Source organism: Saimiri boliviensis, chromosome 1 (genome assembly GCF_048565385.1).
Source record: "Saimiri boliviensis isolate mSaiBol1 chromosome 1, mSaiBol1.pri, whole genome shotgun sequence".
Classification (NCBI taxonomy): Eukaryota; Metazoa; Chordata; class Mammalia; order Primates; family Cebidae; genus Saimiri; species Saimiri boliviensis.
Genome location: NC_133449.1, coordinates 201,455,595 through 201,475,696, shown reverse-complemented (window position 1 = coordinate 201,475,696; position 20,102 = coordinate 201,455,595). Strand labels below are relative to the sequence as shown.

The 20,102-nt window shown below is 37.2% G+C and overlaps 1 protein-coding gene across 8 annotated transcripts in view; it reads left to right on the top strand.

Moving 5' to 3' along the window:
- Positions 1-20,102, top strand: part of FER (FER tyrosine kinase) — a 505,234-nt gene that overhangs the window by 7,450 nt on the left and 477,682 nt on the right. For 5 of the 8 annotated variants that reach the window (XM_074382850.1, XM_074382836.1, XM_074382854.1 and 2 more), the window contains one exon: positions 7,346-7,491. The exons of 1 other annotated variant lie outside the window; for it this stretch is intronic. The gene's annotated coding sequence lies outside the window, so the exon portion shown is untranslated. Of the gene's footprint in view, positions 1-5,231; positions 5,354-5,472; positions 5,497-7,345; positions 7,492-20,102 lie in introns of those variants that run through there. 2 more of the 8 variants (XM_074382846.1, XM_074382858.1) reach the window with 2 other exon arrangements.

Genomic DNA, 20,102 nt, shown 5'->3' with positions numbered 1-20,102 from the left:
CAGGAGGCTGAGACAGGAGAATTGCCTGAACCCAGGAGGAAGAGGTTGCGGTGAGCCGAGATCGCGCCATTGCACTCCAGCCTGGGTAACAAGAGTGAAACTCCGTATCAAAAAAAAAAAAAAAAAAAAAAAAAAAAAAAAAAAAAAGAACTTAAATCACTCATCCTAGTAGAAGTATGATGTATAATAGTTCTAAGTGAAGTCTTAGAAAAACTATGTTCAGTAGACCTTTGATATTTGCAAGTGGTATTTCCTGAAACCTTTGTGAATCTAGGATATAACTACTTCTGCAAAATACGGTCAAATTTAGTGGTAAAATTTAAATGATCCCTTCAGATTCGTACAATCCTGTAAGTAGGACCTGAGTCATTAAAACTATTAATTTTTTTTTGCTTCTGAAGTGAAGGCTAGACAACCTTGCATTACATTATTTGTATACAGGAAAATGTTCTTATTCTTGACGCTTGTATACTTATGGTTTGAATAAAAGAGGATTTATGGCTTAATCACAAAACTTCCTGCATTGTCGCAATGGTTAGTCCTTGGTTGCTGTACTGCTTTGTGTATGCTGCTGTTTCTTGGATGTTTTCTTCTTGCATTTGAACACTTCTGTAGTATATGTCCTGTGGGCTCTCTTATTAGTTTCACATTATACAAATAAAAGTGCGTTTGACACTTCTAGCAGTGTTCAGTTTTGATAACAAAAGGGTCAGTAGCCACCCTAGCAGCTATAGTGTATCTTGTTTCATGAAAATATATGGTGTTGGCTGGGTGCTGTGACTCACCCCTGTTATTCCAGCACTTTGGGAGGCTAAGGTGGGTGGATCACCTGAGGTCAGGAGTTTGAGACCAGCCTGGCCAACACGGTGAAACTCTGTCTCTACTAAAAAAATATAAAAATTAGCTGGGCGCTGTGGCACATGCCTGTAATCCCAGTTACTTGGGAGGCTGAGGTGGAAGAATTGCTTAAACTTGGGAGGCAGAGGTTGCAGTGAGCCGAGATCACCCCATGGCACTCCAGCATGGGTGACAAGAGCGAGAAATTCCGTCTCAAAAAAAGAAAATATATGATATCTTGACTTTCTCTTGAATTATAGTTCTTTTAGACTTACATGGTTTCTATGTGCATTCTTATATAGGTTAACCATCATTTTAATTTTCATTAAGATTTTGCAAACTTTGCTTTACTAAGAACAAAGGAAACATTTTCAGGCATCACCTTTTTTCTTTGTTTCAGTATAGAAGTATGTGATGGACTTTCTAATACGGCAAATCCAGTCACTATCACATTTCCCATCCATTCTGAATCTACTGCAAATTTATATATTTGGCTAAGTACCATTACTTTGTGATGCCTGTTTACTTTTTATGTATTTAATAAATTTGCTATAATAGAGAAATTAAGGGGAACTAAACAATGTAGTTTCAGTTAATTGTTAAGGTAACATATAATGATAATCGTAATTACCTAATTATGGATCCATATAACCTATTAGTAATATGATAATATATAATTAATGGTAGGTCAGTATTCCAGTTATTTGCAAGCATTTATGTTGGGGATGATGTGTAAGAATCTTTCTATGTAGATTTATAAATGATAGAAACTTTTTACAAAGCAGGAAGCCAGTTCTTTCCTTCTACCCCCACACACATTTTTTGTTTTGTTATTGTTTATATATAGTTCTTGTTTTTCTCCTCCTCAATATTTTAACTTCTCAGGTAGAAACAGTTTCTGTCAATGTAAGTCTTATGTCTTTTAGTAAATTACATGGATTCAGATATATCATAATGGTGGTGGTACTAACATTTCTTTAGTGCCTGTGCACTTTTGTACATTTCTTATGACTTTATGAATTTGATGGCTTGCATTTTCTTTTCATGATCTGGAACCAGTATTAGGTCATATCATTTATCCAAGGAGACCCAGTTATAAAATGATACTGGGATTTGAACTTGGGTGTTTCATATTCTAAACCTGAAATAAATATAAATGGTAAAAGCCTAAATATAGTAAACTATTAATGGTCTTGGATTTAGTAGAAGTTTCAGCTGTTTGGGAGTGATTCTGAAGGTCTGTGTTGAAATATTTGCAATTTTGCTGAGATAACTTCTTATTAGAAGCAAGACCCTAAAATATTCATGCTCCTGTCTAACCGTCTTGTGTCTGTATCTTATTTATTATACTTTTAGTTTTGGGATACATGTGCAGATCATGCAGGTTTGTTACATAGGTATACACGAGCCATGGTGGTGGTTTGCTGCATCTATTGCCCCATCATCTACATTAGGTCTTTCTCGTAATGCTATACCTTCCCTAGCTCCCCTCCCCCTGCTCTTCTTCCTCTAGCCCCCTAAGCCCCCAGGCCCAGTGTGTGATGTTCCCCTCCTTGTGTTTGTGTGTTCTCATTGTTCAACACCCACTTATGAGTGAGAATATGCGGTGGCTGGTTTTCTGTTCTTGTGTCAGTTTGCTGAGTATGATGGTTTCCAGTTTTATCCATGTCCCTGCAAAGGACATGAACTCATCCTTTTTTTGTGGCTGCATAGTATTCCATGGTGTATATGTGGAGGGAAAGAATTTTTACCTGTTGCATAGGAAAACTCATGGCACACAGATAGCTTAGTAGGCTTTCAGCAAATAATTTGTTGAACAAATTAACAAAAAATAATGTGTCACCTTAAGTCACCATTAACTTGAACTCTGAGTTAATTAACACATTAAAAAAAATAATGTGTTGCCTTAGGTGATCATTAACTCTGAAACTGATGGGACTGAGAATACCTGCTTGCAAACAAGCAAGTTACCTTGCCATACTTTTATATACGTGACATTAATAGAAGAGCCCTGGGTCAGAGACTCAGAGGGTTTATTACAGCAAAAGCAGTTGCCAGAGAAATATCTTAGTGCTGATTCTCCCTGCCGCATCTCTGTGACGGAGCAATGTGATGAGGGTGAGACGTCTACCCACGCATGCAGCGGATTTGCATCACAGGAGAGGAACCTTGAAATTAGGAGACTCCAAGCTTGTATAGAGTGTTGGCACATCTGCCATGCTCCCCTACAGAACAAGAGAGATTACTCATTAAGCACATCTCTTCCAGAGGTGAGGGAGAAGGTATCTTTAGGTTTCTTACCCTAGAATATAAGTAAATGCTTCCAGGGAGGGGAGGAAGAGGGCTTAATTTCTCCAAAGCTTTTTGGAGGTTTCTATCTTTAGGGAGATACTATCTCTAGCTTCCAAGGCTGTCTGTTATGCAAATATCCATTTGTAGTACATTTTTCTCAGAAGATTCTATGCAGGAACATAAAAAATGCAGAGTGAATTGTTTCCCTGCAGTAATTTTGAATTTCAGCAGTTAACATCTATTTACATCTGAACTCAGATTTAGGGACAAAATATTTTCAGACATTTCTCTGTTTCTCTTCTCTTGGTTCTTTGTTTAGGTTGCTTGATTGTCCAGTAGGTACTTATCGTCTTTTAGTTTAGCAACCTTGGCTGAAAGATATCTTTCCTTCCTGATTAGCTTCTGCAAAAAATGTTGGGATTCAGTATTATCTGTCCAATTTAGGTAATGTACCTATTCCTGAACTACTGCTTCTGAGAAGGAATATGCTCATTTCCCAGACCTGGGTTTTGTTCCTACCCCAGAAACGTTAGAATGCTAGTGATTAATGCCACCCAAACCACATGGGTTGATGATAAGAGTATAGTTTGGGAAAAGAAAATTTAAGATGCTGCTACCAAAAGAAGGGGAGATGGATGCTTCAGAGTAAAAAAACAACACAGGTCTGTTACTTACATGCACATGCAACTCACATTTAAAAAAATAGAATCTTACCATATGTAAGTATAACTACTTCATCTATTTTTCACCTACCACATATCATGAATAAGAAATTTTCTTTGAAAACATAATTTTAAATGGTTGTAAAAGTATACTTAAATTTATTGTTTAAAATAGATATTTGGTAAATTCATTGTTTAAAACAGACATTTGGTTTGTCAGAATTGGGTTTTGAAAAACTAAGGGGATATTTATTAGAGAAGTGGGGAGAGTAGAGATGGGAAAGAGAAGTAGATCCAGGACTAGGGTAAGGCAACAGAGTTGCCTAAGGACACAAAATGTGAGACATAATCACTTTTAGGGTCATGCAGCTGCAGGGTGGCACTTGCATGATCCTGAGTGTATCTCCCTAAATTTTGCACCCCAGGTATTTCTCTTGCATCACCCTAGTTCCATTTGTGAAGAGAAGCATATTTTAAGGAATAGGAACTGCTTTTTGACTATGAATGTGAGTTAGAGATGATAGTGTATGTAACTGAGGAAGTTGGTGGGGAAGATTAAGGTACACTAGAAAGTAGTAATTATGCATTTTCAACTGTTATGTGTGGAAACCTTTGCTGAGTCTAGTAAGCATGATAATACCTTTGAAGTAACACAAGGAATATAATTTTTTTGATTCATGGGTTCATAGTAGCTTGATTTCTAAAGAGTTCCATTTAGAGATGCCATGAAAAAAAGTTGTTACTTTTAACCCACATCATTTCAATATCAAAGAAAAATGCTTTTGATTTCATTGAAAAATAAAAATTACAGAAAAGACTGAATTGGAGATTGAGGCATAATACATGGGTGCTTTTACTAGCTGGCTTTCTTTTCTCTTTGCTTTGCTTTCTTTCTTTTTTTCTTTCTTTCTTTCTTTTCTTTTTTTGACAGGGTATTGCTCTCTTACCCAGGCTGGAGTACAGTGATGCTATCACAGCTCACTGCTGCCTTGACCTCCTGGGCTTAACTGATTCTTCTGTCTCAGCTTCCTGAGTAGCTGGGACTACCGTTGACTAGCTTTCCTAAGCAAGAAACTTGACGCTGCCCAATATTAGGAATGGAATCTCAGTTGAATAATTGTCTTTCTTTAACTTAGGTCTGTAAAAATAACTATTTTCATAGCAAAGTGAGAGACCAGAACAGGGAATTCTAAATAATGCAGCTATCTTTGCTGATAGAGGAGAGAGTTTAAACATTTTTAATATGAATTGGATGATCCAGTGATTTTTGGGTTTGTCTTTGGAGTAGAACTGGATATATATATAAAGTGTTTTGTTCCTCAGAAAGCAGTATGAGTAATACTGTTTACTGAACTATACCCTGGGGGTTTAATTAAAGATGATATATTGAAAGCAGTATAAAAGTGAAGTCATGACGGAATTTTTTTCTTTTTTTTTAAGACAGGGTCTCACTCTATTGCCTAGGCTGGAGTGCAGTGGCACACTCATTGTTCACTGCAGCCTCAACTTTCTGGCCTCAGGTGATACTCCCACCTTAACTTCTCGAGTAGCAGGGACTACAGGTACATGCCACCATGCCATAATTTTTGTATTTTTTTTTTTTTTTTTGTAGAGATGAGCTCTCACTATGCTATCCAGGAGGGTTTGGAACTCCTAGACTCAAGTGATCCTCCTGCCTTGGCCTCCCAAAGTGCTAAGGTTACTGGTATGAGCAACTTATCTGGCCATCATTAAAATTTTTATATTTAAAAATAATTTTGTCATGAATTTTATCATTTTATATAACAACTCTTGTTGAAGCCTAACTTTACACCAAAGTGTACAAATCAGAGGAAACCATAATTCATTTTGGAATTTCATTCATTTGGTATTCACTTGTTTGATGGCTACTGTGTTCCAGGTATTGTGCAAGCTGCTATGTTAAGATAGAAATTTCTGTCTCAATCATGTCACAGTTTTGTGGAAGAAGAGAAATATATTAATACTTTAGTTATTTGTAGATTAGATTTCCAACCAATTCTAGCTTTAGGAGCTTTGCTATATCTAGAAGGGAATAAAATGCTTTCCTGGGGACAAAGGCACCCTTTGGAGATGGTTAAAATATTAGAAAGGTAGATTTGGAGAATATGCCTGACGTACTGTGTTTGATCTGTTTCCTGACCAGAAGGAAAGGAGTAAACTTGTTGGTAACATTTATGGAATGTCGTCTGATTCACGTGAAAGTCAAGGAAGTAGGGGAAATGACGGGAAACAGAATAGGCAAACAAACAAAAAAAAGAGCTTGGAAGAAGGGGAGAGCTTATGATAAACCAGGAAGTTGGGGTTAAAAATAGGAGGATACAAACAAAAAGTGAGATGTTGTAACAGGGCTGTAAACTGCATATATTGACATCAGTGATAAAGGAGAGAGTCAGTGACCAAATAACCTCTCAGAAGGGTTCACAGTTTTTAAGGACTGAGGGAAGAACAGTTAATTCAAGGGTTATACTTTGGCATACTAAAGCATATGAGGCAGAGGCCAGATGTGGTGGCTCATGCCTATAATCTCAGCACTTGGGAGGCTGAGGCGGGCCAATCACCTGAGGTCAGGAGTTCAAGACCAGCCTGGCCAACATGGTGAAATCCTGTTTGTACTAAAAATATGAAAATCAGCTGGTGGCACATGCCTGTAATCCCAGCCATTTGGGAGGCTGAGACACAATAAATCACTTGAACCTGGGAGGCAGAGGCTACAGTGAGTTGAGATCATGCCATAGCACTCCAGCCTGGGCGACACAGTGAGATTCTATCTCAAACAAACAAGCAAAGCGTATGAGGCAGAGAAAGTTTGTGTTTGCTGGGGAAATCCTTCTGCAACCTTCCCCAGCTTTTGAAAAAGTTTTTCTTATGTACTAAATTACTAGTTTAGCCTGTAATAATATTTTAACAAGCATAATCACTGGCTTCTTCTGATGCCTTTCAAACTGGCTTTGGAGACAGTGTCTTGCTCTGTCACCCAAGCTGAAGTGCAGTGGCGTGATCATGGCTCACTGTAGCCTCAACTTCCTTGGCTCAAATAATCTTCCCACCTCATCTTCCCAGATAGCTGGGACTACTGGTGTGTGCCACCATGCATAAGTAATTTTTAAACTTTTTGTAGAGACTGGGTTTCAGTATATTGCCCAGACTGTACTTGAACTCCTTGACTCAGGCCATCCTCCCACTTTGGACTCCCAATTGTTGGGATTACAGATGGGAGCCACTGTGCCTGGTGTGTTTCAAACCTGAAGTTAGTTTTATGATGTGAAAATGGAGAAAAACATGAATTATCTCTTGAAAACTGAGGGAATAGATTTGGAGGAGAAGGTAAAAATACATTAATCTTTTGGAAAGTTCGAGAAAGATAGGGGAGAGAGGAAGCAATGGATAGATAAGTACGTGTAGTATTCTTAACGTAGCAATTGTCATAAGCTGCCACAGTTGATTTCCAGGAATAGCCAAGTATACTGAAAGTGTACATTTTTATCTCTTTAGCTGTAGTGAACAGTTCTGACTTCTTGAATTTCTTCTTGCAGCTCATGTTTTTTGGCTAGACCTATGATCATTTTCGCTAGACTTCACTGGACATTTTCTCAAGTGTCTTCTTCGTCCCTAATGTGTGACATCTCAACATGGAGTTGCTGCTTTAGCTAAGGCATGACCAGCAATGAACAGTAGTAAGGTAGGATTACTTTACTCTTCTTAGTAAGTTACTAAAACATTTTTTATTTTGGGTCTCTGAAATTGTGACTTGTCAACTAACACTTATAATTAGCAGAACCCCAATCTATATCTCTTTCTCAACCTGTGTGCCCAGCAGTCCTGTTTTACCACTTGGCACCAAACTGAATATATCATATTTTTCTTCTCCAATGCTTGCACTTTGTACTGGTTTCTGTATTTCCATTAATGCATTACTAACCTTATTGTCTAATCATATATTCATCGACTATTTCATTAATTCATTTGAGGTACATTGATATTCTTCTAAGTATCGTACAATGTGCTGCTTCAGTGAATGTAATGATGAAGAAGCCGGATGTTCCGTCCTTATTTTCACCCTTATGTTCTGGGGGAGGGGACAGGTTAAAAAATAAATTGACGCCGGGCGCGGTGGCTCACGCCTGTAATCCCAGCACTTTGGGAGGCCGAGGCAGATGGATCACTAGGTCAAGAGATCGAGACCATCCTGGTCAACATCGTGAAACCCTGTCTCTACTAAAAATACAAAAAATTAGCTGGGCATGGTGGCACGTGCCTGTAATCCCAGCTACTCAGGAGGCTGAGGCAGGAGAATTGCCTGAACCCAGGAGGCGGAGGTTGCGGTGAGCTGAGATCACACCATTGCACTCCAGCCTGGGTAACAAGAGCGAAACTCCGTCTCAAAAAAAATAAATAAATAAATAAAAATAAATAAATAAATAAATTGACACACTTTGGGAGGCCGAGGCGGGTGGATCACGAGGTCAAGAGATCGAGACCATCCTGGTCAACATGGTGAAACCCTGTCTCTACTAAAAATACAAAAAATTAGCTGGACATGGTGGTGCGTGCCTGTAGTCCCAGCTACTCAGGAGGCTGAGGCAGGAGAATTGCCTGAACCCAGGAGCCGGAGGTTGCGGTGAGCCGAGATTGCGCCATTGCACTCCAGCCTATGTAACAAGAGCGACACTCCGTCTCAAAAAAAAAAAAAATAAATAAATTGACAAGACAATTATGAATTATACTACAATTTTTTTAAGGAAAACACGAAAACAGATAATTTGGAAATGAGGAGGTGGAATCTACTTTAGATAGGTTCATATAAGGCTCCTCTGAGGGGTTGATATTTAAGATGAGACCTATTATATGAGAAGGATCTATTTAAAGAGTGAGTAGTGTATGTGTGTTGGGGCAGGGGAACGGATTTGTTTTTGATTGGAAGAGCATTCTTATTAGAAGGAATACTGTGTGCAGAGACCCTGAATGAGGAAAGAGCTTGGTGAATTTGAGGGACCAAAAAATACCAATGCGGTTGACACAGTGAAAGAGGCAGATGTGGGTAGGAAGAGGTTATAAAAATATTTAGGGCTTTGAAGGTTTTGGCCCAAAGTTTGCATTTTATATCATTTTATATCATTTTATCTACTGTGTGAGACATGGACTGGTTGAAATGAAAGTGAAAGCTGACTTTTAGGGGCTGAGGTAAGATAGTGGTGGCCTGCATGATGGTGGTAGCAATAACAGCGAGATGGGTGGATTAGAGATGCATTTTTTTTGTGTGTGTTTTTTGAGACAGAACTCATAGGACTTATATATTGTTTGGGCATGGAAAGAAAGAGAGAGAACATACTCAAGGATGACTTGAAGAATTTTGGTTTTTGAGCAGCTGATTAGAAGCTGATATACAGAGACCTTTTAGAAAACTATCTTTCCTGTTAACTGATGGATTGCTTATTTTACTAAAAGGCAATTAGCTATAGTGCTAGAAATAATATTAGTGCTGGAAATAAAGCATCTGGCAAATTTGTGATATATACTAGTTAGTACTTTGTTTTGCTTTTTTCCCCACTGATAATTAGTTTAGTATGATTTGATTGTGTTTTGTTTTGTTTTGAGATGGACTTTCGCTCTTGTTGCCCCGGCTGGAGTGCAATGGCATGATCTTGGGTCACTGTAACCTTCACCTTCCCAGTTCAAGCAATTCTCCTGCCTCAGCCTCCCAAGTAGCTGGGATTACAGACATGCACCATCACACCCAGCTGATTTTGTATTTTTAGATGAGATGGAGTTTCTTGTTGTTGATCAGGTTGGTCTTGAACTCCCAACTTCAGGTGATCCGCCTGCTTCGGCCTCCCAAAGTGCTGGGATTACAAGCATGAGCCACCCCACCTGGCTTTGATTGATTTTTAATTAGTTATGAGTTGAATTTTATGTGACTTCAGAGTCTTTCTGGAAGTGAAAATAATTGGTCTATATTTTTATACTGAGTTTTAAGTCTACTCTCCCTTGTGCTCTTTTAAAAGAGATAATTGTTTTAAGATTTTTGGCCAGTCTGAACTCTTCCCAGACTATTAATTCAAAATTCCAATATGTAATTTTATTATTATTTTATTTTGAAGATTTTCTTTTTTCTTTCTTTGTGGGACAGAGTCTCGCTGTATTGCCCAGGCTGGAGGGCAGTTGCACAATCACAGCTCATTGTAGCCTTGAGACGAAGACAGAGTTTTGTTAGGTTGCCTAGGATGGTCTCCTGAGCACAAGCCATCCTCCCACCTCAGCCTCCCAAAGTGTTGGGATTCCAGATGTGAGCTACAGCACCTGGCCCATTTGGAGATTTTCAAGCATCTCATCCTTAGATGTATGTCATACTAACCTCACTTGAAAGCATCTAGCTTGTCTAAATTCCTAGGAAGTTCATTTATTATCTTTTTGGTTTTAAAGCTTCGTCAGAAGATATTTATATTCAACTTCTTAGGATTGTTATTTTAGGTGTAAAATGAAATGGAATAAACATTAAAACAAATCTATGTATTATTTGTTTCTTCTAAATTCATCAGTAGTCCTATATTTCATTTTTTCCCTGAAGAATTTTTTTTTTTTAGATGGAGTCTCACTCTGTCACCCAGGCTGAAATGCAGTGATGCGATCTTAGCTCACTGTGGCCTCTGTCTCCCAGGTTCAAGCAATTCTCTGCCTCAGCTTCCTGAGTAGCTGGGATTACAGGCTCCTGCAGCCATGCTTTGCTAATTTTTGTATTTTTAGTAGAGACAGCGTTTTACTGTGTTGGCCAGGCTGGTCTTGAACTCCTGATCTTATGATCCACCCACCTCGGCCTCCCAAAGTGCTAGGATTACAGGCGTGAGCCACTGCACCCAGCCCCTCTGAAGAATTTTTCACATATTTTGTCAAAAAAGAGTTAGTAGTTGTTTGTGCTCTATGTAAAAGGCATTTGGTTGTCTGTTTTAACTATCTTATTTTTATCCTTACAACAGTTCTATTTTTTTCTTCTTTGCATATGGTTATCTTTTGAGTTTTAGAGTTGAGAGGTACTACTAGAATAATGGGATTGTGTAACTGAAAAACGCCTTGGAGATTATTCCACTTCCTTCTCCTTTAGCTGGGACCTAGAGAGGTTCTGTGACCTGCCCAAGATCATGTAGCTGGTTTTCATGATTGTTGAGACTAGTGCTGCTTTAATTCATCATGCTTCAAACTGGCCTCCTCTCATGGTTTCTGCATTTCTCTCCTTTCAACATTCATTTTGAAAATGTTCAGTGCTACATAAAAATTGAATGTATAGGACAATGAACACCTATATTACCGTTTATCTGGACTCGCTGTTAGCATTTTGCCACATTTTCTCTTTTTACATGTTTATGTATTTAAAAAATCATTTGAAACAATATTAAAGACATCAGGATAACTTAAAACTTTTAGCATGTAGATCCTAAGAAAATGGATAATTGTCTACATAATTATAGTACTAATGTCATATATAAGAAAATAACCATTAACATTAAGAATATATTTGTCTTAGTTCGTTTTGGCTGCTATGAGAAAATACCTGGGACAGAGTAATTTATAAACGATGGAAATTTATTTCTCATAGTTATGGAGTCTAGGAAGTCCAACATCAAGACATCAGCAGGTTTAGTGTCTGGGGGAGGCTTGTTCTTCATAGATGTTCCTTTTTGGTGACCTCATATGGCAGGAGGGATGGAACTGCGAAGGGAGAATGCAGCTCTCTTTAGCCTCTTTTATAGGGCATTAATTCTGTATATGAGTACAGATCATTCATGGCCTAATCACCTCCTGAGGGCCCCTACTCTTAATACTGTCACCTTGGGGTTAAGTTGAATTTTGGAGGGACACATACATTCAAACCATAGTAATATTTAATGCAGTGGTTTCATATTCAGATCTCCCTAGTTATCCCTAAAATATATATTTATATATATATTTGTTACAGGATTCAGATAGGTTTCATGGATTGCATTTGGTTCTTATGCCTCTTTATTCCTTTTTATTTTCAAACAGCTGCTTGCTTTTTTTTTTTTTCTGTGATCTGTATTTTCAGAGATAAAATTTGTATGTACTTAACATCTCTTCTGGGAATTGCCTGGTTTCTTAGAGTACTATTCATTTAAAATTTATTTGCAGTTTGATTTTTTGTTTAAATTCTCTGAGATAGCTGGAGATAACATTGTCATTTCCAAGCTTTTTTTTTCCAAAGCATAATTTCAACTTTAAATATACACTGCATTGGCTGAGGTTTTTACAATTGGTTGCATTTAGTTAAAGAAAACTGTGAGATGGATGTTGGACTTGATCTGCTGGCACTAGTCAGCAATTGAAATTCAAGGAGTTCCTCCTCCACCCTCCATTGCCTGTACCCACCTTCAAAGCAGGAATTCTGTCTAGGAATATGTATCTATTAATAGTAGCTTTGGACATTATAAAGCAGTAGCAGTGTAGTCTTTCAAAAATGCAAGCTTTCAAGTCAGAAATAGATTAAAATGCAAATGATGTGTAAGCAAGTACACAGAGACACTCAGAGCTAAGCACAAGAAGAAAATATTTAAATAATTGTGTAGAACTGTCTGGTACTTGTGTAGAACTGTCACTCAGTGAGTGTTCTCTTTTACCTTCTTTCCTTTTGAGTTTCATAGATTTGGTACGTTTTCTTTGAGAAGTGTATGAAATTAGGAACGAGTGCAGCTGTTTTTGGGAGGAGGTGGGGTAACTTTTAAGCAGGATATTTACTTTTATTTATTAATTTTTTCTGTATTATTTTAAGTTCAGGGATACATGTGCAGGATATGCAGGTTTATTATATAGGTAAACGTGTGCCATGACAGTTTGCTGCACAGATCATCCCATCACCTAGGTGTTAAGCCCAGCATTCATCATTCTTTCTGATGCTCTCCCTTTCCCCCTTCCCCGGCTGCCCCACAGGCCCCAGTGTGTATTGTTTCCCTCACTGTGTTCATGTGTTCTCATTGTTCAGCTCCCACTTATAGGTGAGAACATGTGGTATTTTGTTTTCTGTTCCTGCATTACTTTGCTGATGATTATGGCTTCCAACTCCATTCATGTCCCCCCTCTGCCTTTTTTTTTTTAAGACGGAGTCTAACTCTGTTGCCAGGCTGGCGTGCAGTGGTGCCATCAACCTCCACCTCCCAGGTTCAAGCGATTCTCCTGCCTCAGCCTGCTGAGTATCTGGGATTGTAGGCACATGCCACCATGCCCAGCTAATTTTTGTATCTTTAGTAGGGATGGGGTTTCACCATGTTGCCTAGGATGGTCTTGATCTCTGACCTCGTGATCTGCCCACCTCAGCCTCCTGAATTGCTGGGATTACAGGTGTGAGCCACTGCACCTGGCCAATGCATGTCCTTTCAAAGGACATAATCTCATTCCTTTTTATGGCTGCATAGTTTTCCATGTGTATATGTACCACATTTTCTTTATGCATTCTATCATTGATGGGCATTTAGGTTAATTTCATATATTTGCTATTGTGAATAGTATGGGAGTGAACATACGTGTGCATGTATCTTTATAATAGAATATTGGGTATATATCTAGTAATGGGATTGCTGGGTCAAATGGTATTTCTGGTTCTAGATCCTTGAGGAATTGCCATACTGTCTTCCACAATCGTTGAATTAATTTACATTCCCAGCAGCAGTGTAAAAGCATTCCTATTTCTCCACAGCCTCACCATTATCTGTTGTTTCTTAATTTTTTAAGAATCACCGTTCTGACTGGCATGAGAGGGTATCTCATTCTGGTTTTGGTTTGCATTTCTCTAATGATCAGTGATGTGGAGGTTTTTTTCATACATTTGTTGGCTACATAAATATCTTCTTTTGAGAAGTGTCTGTTCATATCCTTTGCCCACTTTTAGATACTTTTTCTTTTTCTTGTAAATGTTTTATGTTGTAAATTCTGGATATTAGATCTTTGTCAGATGGGTAGATTGCAAAAATTTTGTCCCATTCTGTTGCCTGTTCACTCTGATGATAGTTTCTTTTGCTGTGCAGAAGCTCTTTAGTTTGATTAGATCCCATTTGTCAGTTTTGGCTTTTGTTGCAATTGCTTTTGGATTTTCATGATGAAGTCTTTGTCCATGCCTATGTCCTGAATGGTATTGCCTAGGTTTTCTGCTAGAATTCTTATGGTTTTTGGTTTTACATTTAAGTCTTTAATTCATCTTGAGTTAATTTTTGTATATGGTATAAGGAAGGGGTCCAGTTTCAGTTTTTTGCATATGGCTGGCCAGTTTTCCCAGCACCATTTATTGAATAGGAGATCCTTTCCCCATTGCTTGTTTTTGTCAGGTTTGTCAAAGATCAGATGGTTGTAGATGTGTGGTGTTATTTCTGTGGTCTCTGTTCTGTTCCATTTGTCTGTATGTCTATTTTGGTATCAGTACCATGCTGCTTTGGTTACTGTAGTCTTTTGGTATGGTTTGAAGTCAGGTAGTGTGATGCCTTCAGCTTTGTTATTTTTGCTTAGGATTGTCTTGGCTATATAGGGTCTTCTTTGATTTGATATGAAATTTAAAGTAGTTTTTTTCTAATTCTTTGGAGAAAGCCAATGGTAGCTTAATGGGAATAGCATTGAATCATAAATTACTTTGGGCAATATGGCCATTTTCACCATATTGATTCTTTCTATCCATGAGGATGAAATGTTTTTCCATTTTTTTGTGTCTTCTCTTATTTCCTTGAGCAGTGGTTTGTAGTTTTCCTTGAAGATGTCCTTCACATCCCTTGTTAGCTATATTCCTACGTATTTTATTTTCTTTGTAGCAGTTGTGAATGAGAGTTCATTCATGATTTGGCTCTCTGCTTGTCTGTTGTTGGTGTAAACATTGTTTTTGTATATTAAGACTTTGCCGAAGTTGCTTATCAGCTTAAGGAGTTTTTGGGCTGAGACAATGGGATTTCCTAAATATAAAATCATGTCCAGAGACAGTTTGATTTTCTCTTTTCCTGTATGAATAATACCCTTTATTTCACATCCAGCCAAAGTAAGCTTCATAAGTGAAAAAGAAATAAAATCCTTTCCCAACAAGCAAATGCTGAGAGATTTCAGCAAACAGAGACAGTTTGACTTTCTCTCTTCCTATTTGAATACCCTTTATTTCTTCCTCTTTTTTTTTTTTTTTAAAGACAGGGTTACACCATGTTGGTCAGGCTGGTCTTGAACCCCTGACCTCAGGTGATCTGCCCGCCTTGGCCTCCAAAGTGCTTGGATTACAGGCGTGAGCCACCACTCCCAGCCTATTTCTTCCTCTTGCCTAATTGCCCTGGCCAGAACTTCCAATACTGTATTGGATAGGAGAGGTGAGAAAGGGCATCCTTGTCTTGTACCAGTTTTCAAAGGGAATGCTTCCAGCTTTTGCCCTTTTTTTATATGATGTTGGCTGTGGGTTTGTCATAAATAGCTGTTATTATTTTGAGATATGTTCCATCAATACCTAGTTTATTGAGAGTTTTCCACATGAAGGGATGTTGAATTTTATCAAAGGTTTTTTTTTTCCTGTATCTGTTGAGGTAATCATGTGGTTTTTTTCCTTTACTTCAGTTTATGTGATGAATTATGTTTATTGATTTGTGTATATTGACCAGCCTTTCATCCCAGGGGTGAAGCTGACTATAAACTTTTTGATGTGCTGCTGGATTCAGTTTGCCAGTATTTTATTGACGATTTTTGTATCAATGTTTATCAGGGATAGTGGCATGAAATTTTCTTTTTTTTGTTATGCCTCTTACTGGTTTTCCTATCAGGATGATGCTGGCTTCATAAAATGAAGTAGGGAGGAGTCCCTCCTTTTTAATTGTTTGGAATTGTTTCAGAAAGAATGATAGCAGCTCCTGTTTGTATTTCTGGTAGAATTTGGCTGTCAATCTGTCTGGTCCTGGAATCTTTTTGATTGGTAGGCTATTAATTACTGCCTAAATTTCAAAACTTGTTACTGGTCTATTCAGGGATTTGACCTCATCCTGCATTAGTCTTGGTAGAGTGTATGTGTCCAGGAATTTATCTATTTCTTCTAGATTTTCTTTTCTTTCTTTCTTTTTCTTTTTTCATTCAGGTGTTTATAGTATTTTCTGATAGTACTTTGTTATTTCTGTGGGGTCAGTGGTGATAACCCCTGTATCATTTTTTATTGTGTCTATTTGATTCTTTTCTTTTTTCTTCATTAGTCTAGTTAGTGGTCTATCTGTTTTGTTAATTAAAAAAAAAAAAAAAACCAGTTCCTGGATTCATTAATTCTTTTGAATGGTTTTTCGTGTCTCTGTCTTCTTCAGTTCTGCCCTTATCTTAGTTATTTTTTGTTTTCTGCTAGCTTTTAGATTAATTTGCTCTTTCCTCTCTAGCTCTTTTAATTATAATGTTAGTGTGTTGATCTGAGATCTTTCTAGCTTTCTGATTGGGCATTTAATGCTACAGATTTACTTCTTGACACTACTTAGCTGTGTCCGAGAGATTCTGGTACATTGTCTCTTTGTTCTCAATGATTTCAAAGAACTTGATTTCTGCCTTAATTTTAGTATCTACCCAGTAGTCACTCAGGAGCAGGTTGTTCAATTTTTGTGTAATTGTGTGGTTTTGAGTGAATTTCTTAATACTGAGTTCTAATTTGATTTCACTGTGGTCCGAGAGGCTGTTTGTTAAGATTTCAGTTCTTTTGCATTTGCTGAGGAGTTTTTTTACTCCCACTTATGCGGTCAGTTATATGTGGCACTGAGAAGAATGTGTATTCTGTTGATTTAAGCTGGAGAGTTCTGTAGATGTCTTTTAGATCCACTTGATCCAGAGGTAAGTTCAAGTCCTGAATATACTTGTTAATTTTCTGTTTCATTGATCTGTCTAATATTGACAGTGGGTTACTGAAGTCTCTCCCTCTTATTCTGTGGGAGTCTAAGTCTCTTTGTAGGTCTCTTAGAACTTGTTTTATGAATCTGGGTGCTCCTGAATTGGGTGCATATATATTTAGAATAGTTAGCTCTCTTCTTGTTGAATCAATCCCTTTACCATTATGTAATGCCCTTTGTCTCTTTTGATCTTTGTTGGTTGAAAGTCTGTTTTGTCAGAGGTTAGGATTGCAACTGCAGCTTTTTTTGGCTTTCCATTTGCTTGGTGAATTTTCCTCCATCCCTTTATTTTGAGCCTCTGTGTATCTTTTCCTGTGAGATGGGTCTCCTGAATACAGCACACCAACGAGTCTTGACTATGTATCCAATTTGTCAGTCTGTGTCTTTTGATTGGGGCATTTAACCCATTTTACATTTAAAGTTAGTATTACTATGTGTGAGTTTGATCCTGTCATCATGACGCTAGCTGTTTATTTTGCACACTAGTTGATGCAGTTTCTTCATAGTGTCATTAGTCTTTATATTTTGGTGTGTTTTTGCATGGCTAGGACTGGTTTTTCCTTTCCTTACTTAGTGCTTCTTTCAGGATCTCTTGCAAGGCAGGTGTAATGGTAATGAAATCTCTCAGCATTTGCTTGTCTGGAAAGGATTTTATTTCTTCTTCACTTACGAAGCTTAGTTTGGCTGGATATGAAATTCTGGGCTGAAAATTATTTTCTTTGAGAATACTAAATAGTGGCCTCCACTTTCTTCTTCCTTGTAGAGTTTCTGCTGAGAGGTCCACTGTTAGTCTGATGGCTTCCCTTTGTAGGTGACCTTTCTCTCTGGCTGCCCTTAAGAGTTTTTCCTTCATTTCAACCTTGGAGAATCTGATGATTATGTACCTTGGGATTGATCTTCTCATGGAGTATCTTAATGGTGTTCTCTTTATTTCCTGAATTTGTATGTTGGCCTGTCTTGCTAGGTTGGGGAAGTTCTCTTGGATAATTTCCTGAAGTGTGTTTTCTAGTTTGATTCCATTCTCCCTGTCTCCTTCAGGTACTCCAGTCAATCGTTGGTTTAGTCTTTTTATGAAGTCCTATAGTTCTTGGAGGCTTTGTTAATTCCTTTTTATTCTTTGTTCTCTGGACTTGTCTGGAGACTATTTTTATTTCCATATTTGTTACCTTTAGTAGGTTGTGAGCTTCTGGACACTAGAGACTTACTCACCTTATTCCTGGTGCTAAGAAATATGCTTTGCAAGTAGCTGCTCACATACAGATTCACTGAACAAATTTTGAATGAATTAATTGTATTCTCATTACCCATGAACTTGTCTAGTTATTTTTTCTACACTGTAAGTTGTTTGAAAGGAATAATCTAGATTTTATTTACCTTTATATCCCTAACAGTTATCTTTCACATTAATAAATGCCTGTTGATTTATGTCAATATGTTAAAGAAAACATTTAATAATTCTGCTCTCTTAAATACTTTTAAATATCAGTACTTCAAATGTATTTTAAAACTAAAAATATTATAGTTGATTTAAAAGCAAACATGTTGTTCATTTGTTTATAAACTTTCAAAGTTTTTATTAATTGTTTTCTCTCAGTGGGAGATCATTATCCATTAATGTTGCTCCAATAGGCTGGGCAGTCTGGTGCTGTTTCACTTGCATGTAACTTTTATTTTAAATTGAGTTATAACCAACACTTTAAAATAAAGAAAGCATAGGAGGAGTTTTAAATATTATGTCCATAGGTAACAAAGATCAGAATATTATTAATTGGTAATGAATGGTATTGTTTTGGTAGATAAGCTTTGGTGAGTGTTCATTTCTGTGTTTAAGTGCTTCTGAAAAAAGACCTCACTTTGTATTCTCAGGGAGTCAGTTTTTTGGTTTGTACTTGCATGCTTAGTGGCTTTTTGTGACTTTATTTCTATCTTGCTGGGGCAGCTTAATATTTTATTCAAACACAGTTACTCTATTTGTGACTTCTGTCAATATTGAAGCATGTAAAAGGTAAGACATACCTTATGGTAATTCATATTGTACTTTAACTGGTTAATCATTTTATAGTCTTTATTACTATACAAACACATTCTGATAATGTAACTTGAACCATAAACTAATTTTGAAAGGTTTTTATTAGTCAAGGATTATACATTTAAGCTGTATTGAATTTCCTTCTACTTCATAAGAATATATGTTAGGGGAAGAATGAAGGAATTCCTATTTCTATTACATAGTTTTTATTCATGTATTTCTGATTTTTATAAGTTAGCATACTTTCAGTAGTATAGTTGAATCTCTTTATCAGTGTTAAAATAAAGAAAATAAATAAATGTTTTCAACCCTAAGACATAATCCTATTAAAAAATAAATTGCCCTTTCTTGAAAGCAGATGCTCAAAACTGATTAAATTTCATGTTATATAAAAACAATATTTGCATCTTTGTACTTGGAAAATGTAAAAGTTGCCAGTTGTGGAGGCAAAAGTTTAAAAACAGGAGACATTTTATACAGATGCTTGCATATACCCTTATATTCACAAGACATACTGTGGGAATGCTATTATCCCTCCAAGGAAACTAGTTATCTGTTTTACATTTTGCCATTTAGTAACTTCCATTTCTTTGAAAAACTATATTTAGGCTGGGTGCGGTGGATCATGCCTGTAATCCCAGCACTTGGGAGGTCAAGGTGGACAGATCACCTGAGGTCAGGAGTTTAAGACCAGACTCACCAACATGGAGAAACCCCATCTCTACTAAAAATACAAAATTAGGCAGGCTGGTGGTGCATGCCTGTAATCCCAGGGGAGATTACTACTCACTACTGGGGAGGCTGAGGCAGAGAATCACTCAAATCTGTGAGGTGGAGGTTGCAGTAGGCTGATATCGCACCATTGAACTCTAGCCTGGGCAACAAGAGCAAAACTCTGTCTCCTAAAAACCAAGAAAGAAAACAAACAACAACAACAAAAAAACCTGATTATGTATTTACAGATTCATTTTATGTAGATTAAACTTCTCATTTTAGAAAATAGCAATTTTAATGGTTTTAAAAAAAGTTTTAAATCACTATTTATGGTGAATTGAAAACTCAACATGTAAGCACTCACTCAATACTAATTACCAAATTAAAGAACATTAAATAAGATAGATTTAAATAAATCTCCATAGTCAATACTTTAGTAGGATTTTTACTAGTTTCACTTTTTAGAGTTACACCTTTTAAAACTAGGTACTTCTGCTAATAACATGCATTTTTGTATAATATTCTGTTTCTGCCTGATTTATACATACTATCCAGGAAATTATAGAAATTACTGTTTAATAATCTCATTTTATTGACCTCTGCAGGCTGAGTATGTTGGCCTATGCCTGTAATCCCAGCATTTTGGGAGGCCAAGGTGGGAGGATTGCTTGAGGCCAG